This window comes from Acomys russatus, chromosome 18 (assembly GCF_903995435.1).
Source record: "Acomys russatus chromosome 18, mAcoRus1.1, whole genome shotgun sequence".
Taxonomy (NCBI): Eukaryota; Metazoa; Chordata; class Mammalia; order Rodentia; family Muridae; genus Acomys; species Acomys russatus.
Genome location: NC_067154.1, coordinates 32,909,875 through 32,920,139, shown reverse-complemented (window position 1 = coordinate 32,920,139; position 10,265 = coordinate 32,909,875). Strand labels below are relative to the sequence as shown.

At 34.4% G+C, this 10,265-nt stretch overlaps 1 pseudogene; it reads left to right on the top strand.

Moving 5' to 3' along the window:
• Window positions 1-8,489: 8,489 nt before the first annotated feature.
• On the top strand, window positions 8,490-9,007 carry LOC127202390 (myosin regulatory light chain RLC-A-like; annotated as a pseudogene).
• The last annotated feature ends 1,258 nt before the right edge of the window (window positions 9,008-10,265 follow it).

Sequence of the window (10,265 nt, the reverse complement as noted above, 5' to 3'; positions counted from 1 at the left end):
ATGTCCCCTGGAGGGGAGACCTGATGGCACTCATAGGAAGGATAGCAGGTTACCAAGAAGAGACTTGATACCCTATGAGCATATACAGGGGGAGGAGGTCCCCATAAGTCACAGTCATAGGGGCGGGGAATAAGGGGAAAACGGGAGGGAGGGAAGAATGGGAGGACACAAGGGATGGGATAACCATTGAGATGTAACAAGAATAAATTAATAAAAAAACCCATCAATACACAAAATAAAATAGGAATTAACTAAAAAATATTTAAAAGGACTTAGTTTCATTTTTATACATATAAATATTAAAGTTTTAACCACTATAGATAAGATTATTTTTATCATATTTATATCATATATGTATATATATATACAAATATATATGATTTAAAAATTGGAGAGATATACCACACACCACAAATTGGAAATTTAATTAATTGAAGGATACATTCCTACCAAAATATATGTAAAATTTTAAAATAAGAAAAACATTTTTCCAAATGAAATTATGTATAATATATATTATTAGAAACACAGAGTTGAGAGAACAAAAGGAGAAAAATAAAGTAAAAATATATTTGAAGTTTACAAATATATGAGCTATGTATTGAAATTAAAATAACTATGAAATATTTAGACTTTTATGACATCATGAAACACAAAAATACATGAACAAAAGAACAGAGAACCAGAATTAAATTCTTCTAGATAAAAAATCAAGTCATTTTCCAAAACATTGTTAATGTAAGTAATGGAGAAATTATGATCTCTAATATGAGATTAATGATGAAAAATTCACTGTCTACATAAATAAAGCATCTTGATAAATACTGTCAGTAAAAAATAAATAATTTTACTGAATATTTTGAATGTCAATTGGTGTTTTATTGCAAGGAAGAGGACTAATGTCATTGAAGTTCGTGAGATTCATGTTCAAATTATGTCATTTGCAGAAGTCTGGTGTGACTACAGAATTCTCTGAAGTATACTTTCTGAGGAGTGTAGTTGTTCTTTGTTTGTCATGTGGGTTGGTTGTTTTTAGAGAAGGTTAAAGGAGATCTGTTTACAACTATAAGTTGCTGTGGTCCACCTTCTGCCCTTTGATTTTCAAAGTATCAGGGTTTCATGAACAGTTTTTACAGATAAATTAATGAAAGTACATTATGATTAATATATGAAGTTGACTATAATGAAATTATGTTCTTTGTATTTTTTCATGAATATGCTTTTATTGATTCATAAAATAATTTCTTTTTTGGTGAGTGTTCTAATAAGACCAGTTTTCATAGATTTTTGTCCGTTACTATAGTTTAAAAGAAGACTTGATCTGTAACTCACAGTATACATGAAAATTAACAAATATTCCTAGGCCTGGGTTGGGAAGATTCCTCACTCATTACAAATTTATAAAATCCCTGAAAAAGACATGAGTTTACTTTCCAGCTGCCAAGATGCTTGGCTCACAACTGGTCATAACTCTAGTTTCAGACTTCTAAACCTACTTTTGGAAACTGTGTGCACCAGGCAACCACATGGTACACATATATGCATGTAAAAAAATTACTCATAAACATAAATAAAATAAATGCGTCTTTAAAAAATTTACTGCAGAAAACAGAGGAAAGGAGGATGAAAGCTATGCCATGCTTTAAGTGGAGGAGAAGCACATGTCCTGCATGGACAGAGATTTGGCCCAGATGGTGATAATTAGCAAGTATTTGGGATTATGGATGGCGATAGCTTGATACAAATTATTAGAAGCAAATGGCACAAGAAGTAGTTTTAGGGGATTAATATCTGCACTGCCCCAGGTTTACTAAGGCTATTTTAACATATCATAAGTGTCTGTGTCTTGATTGAATTTAGTGGGTTAGAAAATACTGTCATAATAATAATTATAGGTTTCATAAACATTATTGGGTCATACTGATAAACTAACAACAACATATTGGCACCTAAATAAATTCAAGTATCCACACCCTTAAAAGTCATATTTTGTTATAGTTTGGCATGGTGAATAGCTCCAAGAGAGCATCCATGGGCCAAAGCATTTCACATGTGTGAAGACTGATTTAAAAGTAGATTTAAGCTAAATATAGTGGAAATGCCTTTAATCTCAACATTGGATAGGTAGAAGCAGGGAGGCCTCTTTGGATTCCAGGTCAACAAGAATATATAGTAAAAGACTTTCTAGAAATAAGCTGATGATCTGAAATTTAAACATTTACTTTGTATCTTTGAACTTTCAAATGTATTTTAATTTGAAATATGAAACTAATGTGAAATATGCATCACTTTTGTAGGCTGTAGTGTTTCTTAGCCTTATAAACATTGCTAAAACTGTTAAAAATTTAAAGAAGAAAGTCAAGAAAATGAACACACTATTTTACCTCTAAGGAATGTAGTTTTTGTTTTTTTGTTTTGTTTTGTTTTTACTTTTCTTTGTTTTTTGTTTTGTTTTTGAGACAGGGTTTCTATGTGTTAGCCTTGGCTTTATTTATTTATTTTTTATTTTTTTACTTTTTAAATAACTTTTTTATCCTCATTTTTTTCTTTATTTATTCTTATATCATATAGTACATGCAGACCACTGTTTCCCTTCTCTCCTCTCTTCCTAGTCCCTCCCATCCACCTCTTCCCTCCCAGAAGATGCATTCCTTCTCCTTTTCCCTTCAGAAAAGGCATCCACCCAAACATGGTATATAAAGTTGCAACAAGACTATGCACCCTCCCTCATATTAGGGCCGGAAAGGCAAAGGAATAGGAGATGAAAAGACCTCAAAAGCAGGCAAAAGAGTTAGAGATAGACCTTCTCCCACTGTTAGGAGTCCTAAAAGAAGACCAGGCTACACAAGCACAATATGTATGCAAAGAGCCTAGATCAAAGCATACAAGCTCCTTAACTATCAGTTCAGTCTCTGTGAGACTCTTTATGTGGAGGAATTTTAATCTTGAAGAATGGCTGCTCTTACCACATCCAAAATCTTCTAGTTGTATGTGATCCAGCTGGAATGCAGACATGCCATACCTTTAACACTTGTGGCTGCAATATAGATACGCCTGTAATACACACCTCTACCCCCAAACAATGTAGTTTGTAGAAAGAATCATCCATATTTCAAAGTGATGTATAATTGAGGGGCAGCCAAAATGATGGACCAGAGAAAGTATTGACAGAATAGTATACGCCCAGTTCTCATGAAATGAGGAAAGAGAGGTGACTTAGAGAGATGCAGAGAGATGGGAAGGAGAGAAGGCTGTTTTTCTCTGAGAATTTAACAGAAACAGGTTGATGAGAGAACAAACTAGGCATGGCTGAAGACAATATGAGCCAACGAATGAAAAGGAGCCAGAAGATTGCTAGAGTTAGTTTGAAGCTAAGCAGAGCAATTCAGTCAGAAGCTCAGAGAAGCCAATTTGAATCAGTCAGCATGGAGAGAAGTTTGAGCTTTAACAGCTGATTTGAACCAGCTGGCCAAAGTTCAGAAAGAACTAGGAAGGGGGAAGTCTCAGAGGCTGAAAATAATCTTGGCATCAATAAGGTTGTATCCATACTGGAAGTTTCCAGGTCTATGTCTAGATTAACACACAGAGGGAGTAAGCTTCCCAAAGGACAATAATATCTGGTGAATAAAAAGATACTTTCACTTTTACTCTATGAGCTGAGGTTGGTTGAATTTGTGGGGTTTCTTATAGTGTCCATGCCATTAAACCCTAGTTCCTACAGAAGGTCTTTCCCCTCTTCCACATGATTCTCCAAGCTCTGCCTAATGTTTGACTGTGTGTCTGTGAATCTGTTCCTTTCAGTTGTTGGATGAATCTTCTCTGATGACATTTATGCTAGGCTCCTAAAAAATAAAAAAGCTAATGAAATAATTCTTAATAATATTCTGAATTTTAGTTTTAAAAAATTATCTGTTAAGTTTAATGACTTATAAATAGTGTATATATAAGACAATTTATGCTATTTTATTGGAGTGATCACTTAATTTAATTTAGCAAATGCAAAAAAGCCATGCATAAATATAAATCACAATTATATATATGACAATAATTGACTAAAATTGGAGGAGAATATTGTGTTTATGTTTTCTAGTGGATGTCTAACTAGTTTTGAAACACAATTTTATTCAAATTGTTTATTTTCTCTGTAACTACAACATATAATTATATTATGTATGATATATGTATAAATTATAATTATAGACATAATGAATATATAAAATTAGAAAGTTCAATAATTAAAACTGTAAATGTCTTTTATTTAGTTTACATTTCAGTATATATTAATTTTTAAAATACATATTCATATGGCCAGATTTTTTTCTCTTTTTTGGGTATCTTTCTAGATGAAAAATAATCATGTAAATTGCCTGCAAATAGCTATAGTTTATTTTTGAATTAACTTTGACAGTGATTAATGGATAATTATTTTAATAATAGGTATAAAATACTAAAATAGGCTAGCAAGCTGACATAAAATTTCAAAAGTCAGAATCTCATGGAATATATAGATATTTATGATGTCAAGAAAAATTTTGTAAGAGAAAACATTTGAATTTAAGCCTGAAAAAACAGCATGAAAATATAATAAAATAGCATATTTGAACTTACATGTAATTTGTTTGAATTTTTATTAGTAATATCTATTAAAATACTAATTCCAGACAAGCAAAGATTGGTTTTTACTTTACAATTTTTTCCAGAACTGCTTATTAAAAATCATATTATACTCCTTTCGTAAACCATACATTGGAGGCATCTGATATTTCATGGAAAGAACTGCAGTTTTACTCATTAGATATTTCAATATTGCCTGAGAGGGCAGCTGGACAGATCTGAGTTTTATAAGCAGCATGACGCCACTCTCAAGCTTTTTGATACCATATTTATGCAAGTCCTTCAAAGAATAAACTGCTGCTTTAAAGCTTAACATTCTGGTAAACTTCATTTTGAGCTTTCGTTATTCACTTACAAAAATAAGTACTGTCAGTTGTTGAAATGTCTACAAATGTAACTTGTTTTTCTTTTAGATGCAAAATGTAGATCCTAATACAGGCTTTTAGTTAATTTTTTAGAGAATATGTTCCAATATAATGGGAGAGAACCAAGGTATATGGAATCTAGATAGATAAATAAATACAGAAATTAATTCCATAATCATGTGATAATTTTTTTCTAGAGTTAGCTATGATTTTAATGAAAAATAATAAAGGTTTATATGTCTGTATAAAGAAGTGTATAATTTTACCAAAATAATTATAACAGAATTCTCAAATCCATCAGTCTCTCTGTCTCTCTGTCTCTGTCTCTGTCCCTGTCTCTCTTTCTCTCTCTCTCTCTCTCTCTGTCTCTCTGTCTCTGTCTCTGTCCCTGTCTCTCTCTCTCCATTAAATTTCTAAATAACATTTATAAACTCAGTTTCTGTCTTTTACTAGCATTACATACATTTTTATTTGTATTGCTAGGACAGGCAATGTGTTGCCAAGAGTTAGAATATTTGTTCTACCTATACTAATGTAAAAAGACCTGCAAAGCTTTAGTGAACACACTAAAAATACTGAAGGTCAAGGTCCTTGGCCCATAGTTGGTAAAGAAGTCTGCTGGAAGTTCAGTATGCTGTAAGTTGTCTTGTTCAGTTATTGCCATGGAAGCAGCATGTGCTTCAGAGTTAACACAACACTACAAAAACATCAACAGTTCTTCTGACTACTTCAGATTTATGCTGAGAGAACAGTGGTCAGATGTCACAGCAAATGTCATTGCTACAGTTATAAGATTAGAAATAGGGAAGAACATTGCAAAATAGTTTAAAATTTATTCAATTTCCTTTCATTTTTATGTTAACTGATTTTTCTTCACATAACCCTGGATGGATGCCTTGAGTAATAGAAGTAGGAGAACTGTGAGTCACCTTGAAGGTGGTAGGAACTGAACTACAAGCAGTGTCTTAGTTACTATTGGTTGCTGTGGAGAGACAGCATGGATAAACTGTCTTATATGAGAAAGGATTAAGTTGGAAACTTGTTTACAGTTCCAAAGGGATAGTCCATAATCTTCATGGGGAGTAGAGGGTGGGTACTTGAGAAGCTGCTAAGAACTTTATTTATTGATTCTCACTTAGACAGAGATGAGCCTTGGCCCAGCATAGAATTTTGAAATCTCAAAGCTCAACCCCAAGGTCTCACCTCCACCAACAAGGCTACACTTACTCAAACTAGGCAACACATCCTAACCATTAACTAGCTGGTTCCTTTAACAGGGCACATATGAGCCTATGTGGATCATTCTCACCCAAACCATCACAAGCAATGAATGCTCTTAGCCACTGAGGCATCTCCTTAGCCTCAAAGTTTTGTGTTGATATTGTAAGTTATTGTTTTTAAATAAGGTTTCACAATACATAGCAGGCTGTCAATCTCATAGAAAACTGCCCATTTCTACTTCACATTGGTGGGTAAAGGTAGAGACTACCATGGCTGACAAACCTGCAATGTACTTAAATGGATGAAGAACAATGTTAAGACTTTAAGACCAAGGAGACAGATGAAAATATAAGATTATAGGTGTCAATTAATATTTCTACTTTTAAAATCAGTTAATTGAAGTCTATTTATCCTTATCTAAGAGAAGGTATGTGCACCACATGTACACAATGACATCAGAGACCAGAAGAGTTCATAGCATCCCTGAAACTGGATATGCAGGTGGTTGTGAACAGCAATGTGATTGCTGGGAAAGGAACCTAGACCTTGAACAAGAACAACAATAGCTTTTAAATGCTCAGCCATCTCTCTAGCTCTTTATTATTATTATTTTTTAATTTGGAGCTAAAGGAGAGATTTACTTTGCCAAACATTTATCTTATAGATGAAGTCATCATACTTGGTTGCTGTCAATCCATTTTTCCTATGCACAGTAGACCCCAGGGGGGATAATAGATAGTGGTGACCCTATTTCAGTTTTCCCTCTCTACTTGGTGCTCATGTAATAGATCCTGAGTGAGCTTTAATTTATTGCTCTCGTGTCAGTGCCTGCCTGGACTTGGAGACACACTTCTCTATCATGGTGGTAACGTAGTCTTTTCCTCCTGGTACCATAATATATATATATAATTGTATTGCTCATACATAGTCTTTTATCAAAGCAACAGACAAGTAGCTAACAGAACTATCTAAAAAATTGTACCTAATGATCACAAAGGTGTAAATTCAGGAGGTAAAGATATTAGGAGTAGAGTGATAAAAGGTTATTGAAGAAACTAAAAATGACCTTAAAAATTTGGTTACATTTTGTAACATTCAAATCTCTGTATAGCCTAACACTGAAGTTTTGAAAAATCAGCCACTTATTCCTTCCAAGAATTCTCATTTGCACACTTCATTATCTAAATGTTAAGTTCTGTCTATTTAGAATACTTTAAAATTTTAGCTTATTGAATTCTAATTAAACTTTGTATATAGTAAGAAATCTTATTTTGTTCATTGTTATATCTTAAAATTTTTTAAGCCTGTCCCAGAATCAAATCTTTCTGAAGAATATTGTCCTGTTCACTAGAAAAGGTCATATTAAGTGTTCATGTCTATAAACCCTTCAGACCTTGAAGTACAGACATAGAAAAAGTCAATGAAATGGAAATAATTTTTAAATATTTGACTATAACATAATCACTTAAAGTATTTTAACATAAATTTATCATTAAGTGAATATTGGTGTTGTTTGGGCATTTTTACTAATAAGTCAAAAAGCTCTCAAAATAAAAAGAAAACATAAAAAATTATCTTAAAAAATGTAATACCTTGATAAGTTTACTATGTTTATAATTAAATATTAAAATATCTAAACATGTAATTACTCAAGTGACAAAACTTCCACTTTAAATCACTAATGTTAAACAAGAAAATAAATAATTACAAATTAGTAGGAAAAGCAGTTCAAAATTTGCAGCTAATCTTCTAGAATGCAAAGTTCAGTAAACATAGAATTTGTATTATCATCTATTTATACATAAGTATATCTTTATGTACATTCAAGAGACATTATTTAAAATGGTAGAAAAATGTTTAAAAATCTGTCCTTTGTACTGGATTGTTGACTTTCACTGTCCTATACATATCTGTTTGCAAGAACTGGAATTTTAGGCCCTTAAAGAATGGTGTGGACAGTCAAATGCTGTGGACAATGATACTTCAGATTCAATATACTCTTATCTTTCCAAGAACTTTTCAGGACAGATCAACTTAAACACAATTGTCTTATTTGTACTGGAGAATTTATCTGGGAAAACAGAAAAGCAAGACAGAAGGCTATATCCAGATTCAGAGAACAGTGAGGACAACATGTAATATATCCTTTGTCTGGAATGGGTTCTACAGCTATGCTCTGGCCTCCAACAAGAATAAATATGCCATAGTGAATTAGTGATGGTGGCCGGCGGAGCTTCGTGGGACACTCAGTTGTCGCGGCTGAGTAGGGACCATGTCTAGCATGTCACCATGTCTAACAAAAGGGCAAAGATCAAGACCAGCAAGAAGTGTCCTCAGCGTGCAACATCCAATGTGTTCACCATGTTTGACCAGTCCCAGATGCAAGAGTTCAAAGAGGCCTTCAACATGATCGACAAGAATCGGCATGGCTTCATCGACAAAGAGGACTTGCTTGACATGCTTGCTTCAATGGGGAAAAATCCAACTGATGAATATCTGGACGCCATGATGAATGAGACCCCAGGCCCCATCAACTTCACCATGTTCCTCACCATGTTTGGAGGGAAGTTGAACGGCACAGACCCTGAGTATGTCATCAGAAATGCCTTCGTTTGCTTTGGTGAGGAAGTAATTGGCACCTTCCGGCAGGACTACCAGAGGGAGCTGCTGACCGCCGTCGGTGACTGATTCGCAGGTGAGGAAGTGGATGAGCTGTACAGGAAGGCTCCATTGACAAGAAGAGGAATTTCAACCACATCGAGTTCACACGCATTGTCAAGCATGGAGCAAAAGACAAAGATGACTGAAAAACTTCAAATTCCAGGCAGATGTTCCCTGTTGCCATTTGGGGTATTTCTGAGATTTTCTCCTAGAAACCCTTTACTGCTTTTTTTTTTTTTTTCCTGTTGTTAATTCTCAGCCACTTTAGGACCAAAATGGAAATGGGACTTTGTGTCATTATCCGACTAGAAAGCAAGGTAAGTTACAGACAGCCTTTTCCCTCCTGTGTAATAACTGTAGCCCACACAGAGGCAATATATTTTTTCCACTCAATTTTTTTCTGGGCTTTTGTTTGTTTGTTTGTTTTTGTTTTGTTTTATTTTGTTTTTAGAGACAAGGTTTCTCTGTGTTAGCCTTGGCTGTCCTGGACTCACTTTGTATACCAGGCTGGCCTCAAATTCACAGCGATCTGCCTGCCTCTGCCTCCTGAGTGCAGAGATTAAAGGCGTGTGCTAACACGCCTGGCTCAATTTTTCTGATGATAATTAAATTTTGTGATTAAAAAGAAGCAAACAAACAAGCAAAAAAGGAATAAAAATATCTTATAAATTGAATGTTACCATTTGTAGCATGAAGCATGAAATCACATCTAAGAACAATCCAGGGAACAAAACGCACTGGAAGTAAAAGGCTTTCTGATTCGTCCCCTCGCCCCAATCCCTTTCAACAGTCCTTCATGGCATTGTTCACGATGCATCATTCTTTTGACAGTGTTCTGACACTGGATCAACGAAATTGTTTGATGAAAGTTTTATTGTTTAATTCAAATAATAATAACAGATGCATTAAAAAATTGAACAACGGCTCTCGGCTTTAGCTCCATCTTCCTTCAAACTCCTGTGCCATGAGAGCGAAGTGGTGGAAGAAGCGAATGCACAGACGGAAGCACAAGAGAAGGAAGATGAGGCACAAGTCCAAGTAAGGCCCATTGTGCACATGGAGGCTAACGGAACAGAAGTAAGGGATGCTGAAGGCCAGCATGCTTATACAAGTTGTGGGACTACATGCTGCCATTGGTAATGAGGCTCAGAGGAACTGGAACATCACCTTGCCTGAACACGTGACAAACTGACGGCCTTCTTTAACAACAAAATAGTCCCTCAGGCCCTCTCTGGACCTTTGACATTCTGGATTAGCTCTGTTCACTTGTGGCCAAGTGTAGTTAGTGTACAATAAATCATCTTTCTCCCTGTGTCAGGTGAAGAAAAAAAAAAAAGATTGAAAATGGGGTCTATAATTTCAAGTGTGAAATTCAACACAATTTAAAAGGAGAGTAAAGACAGG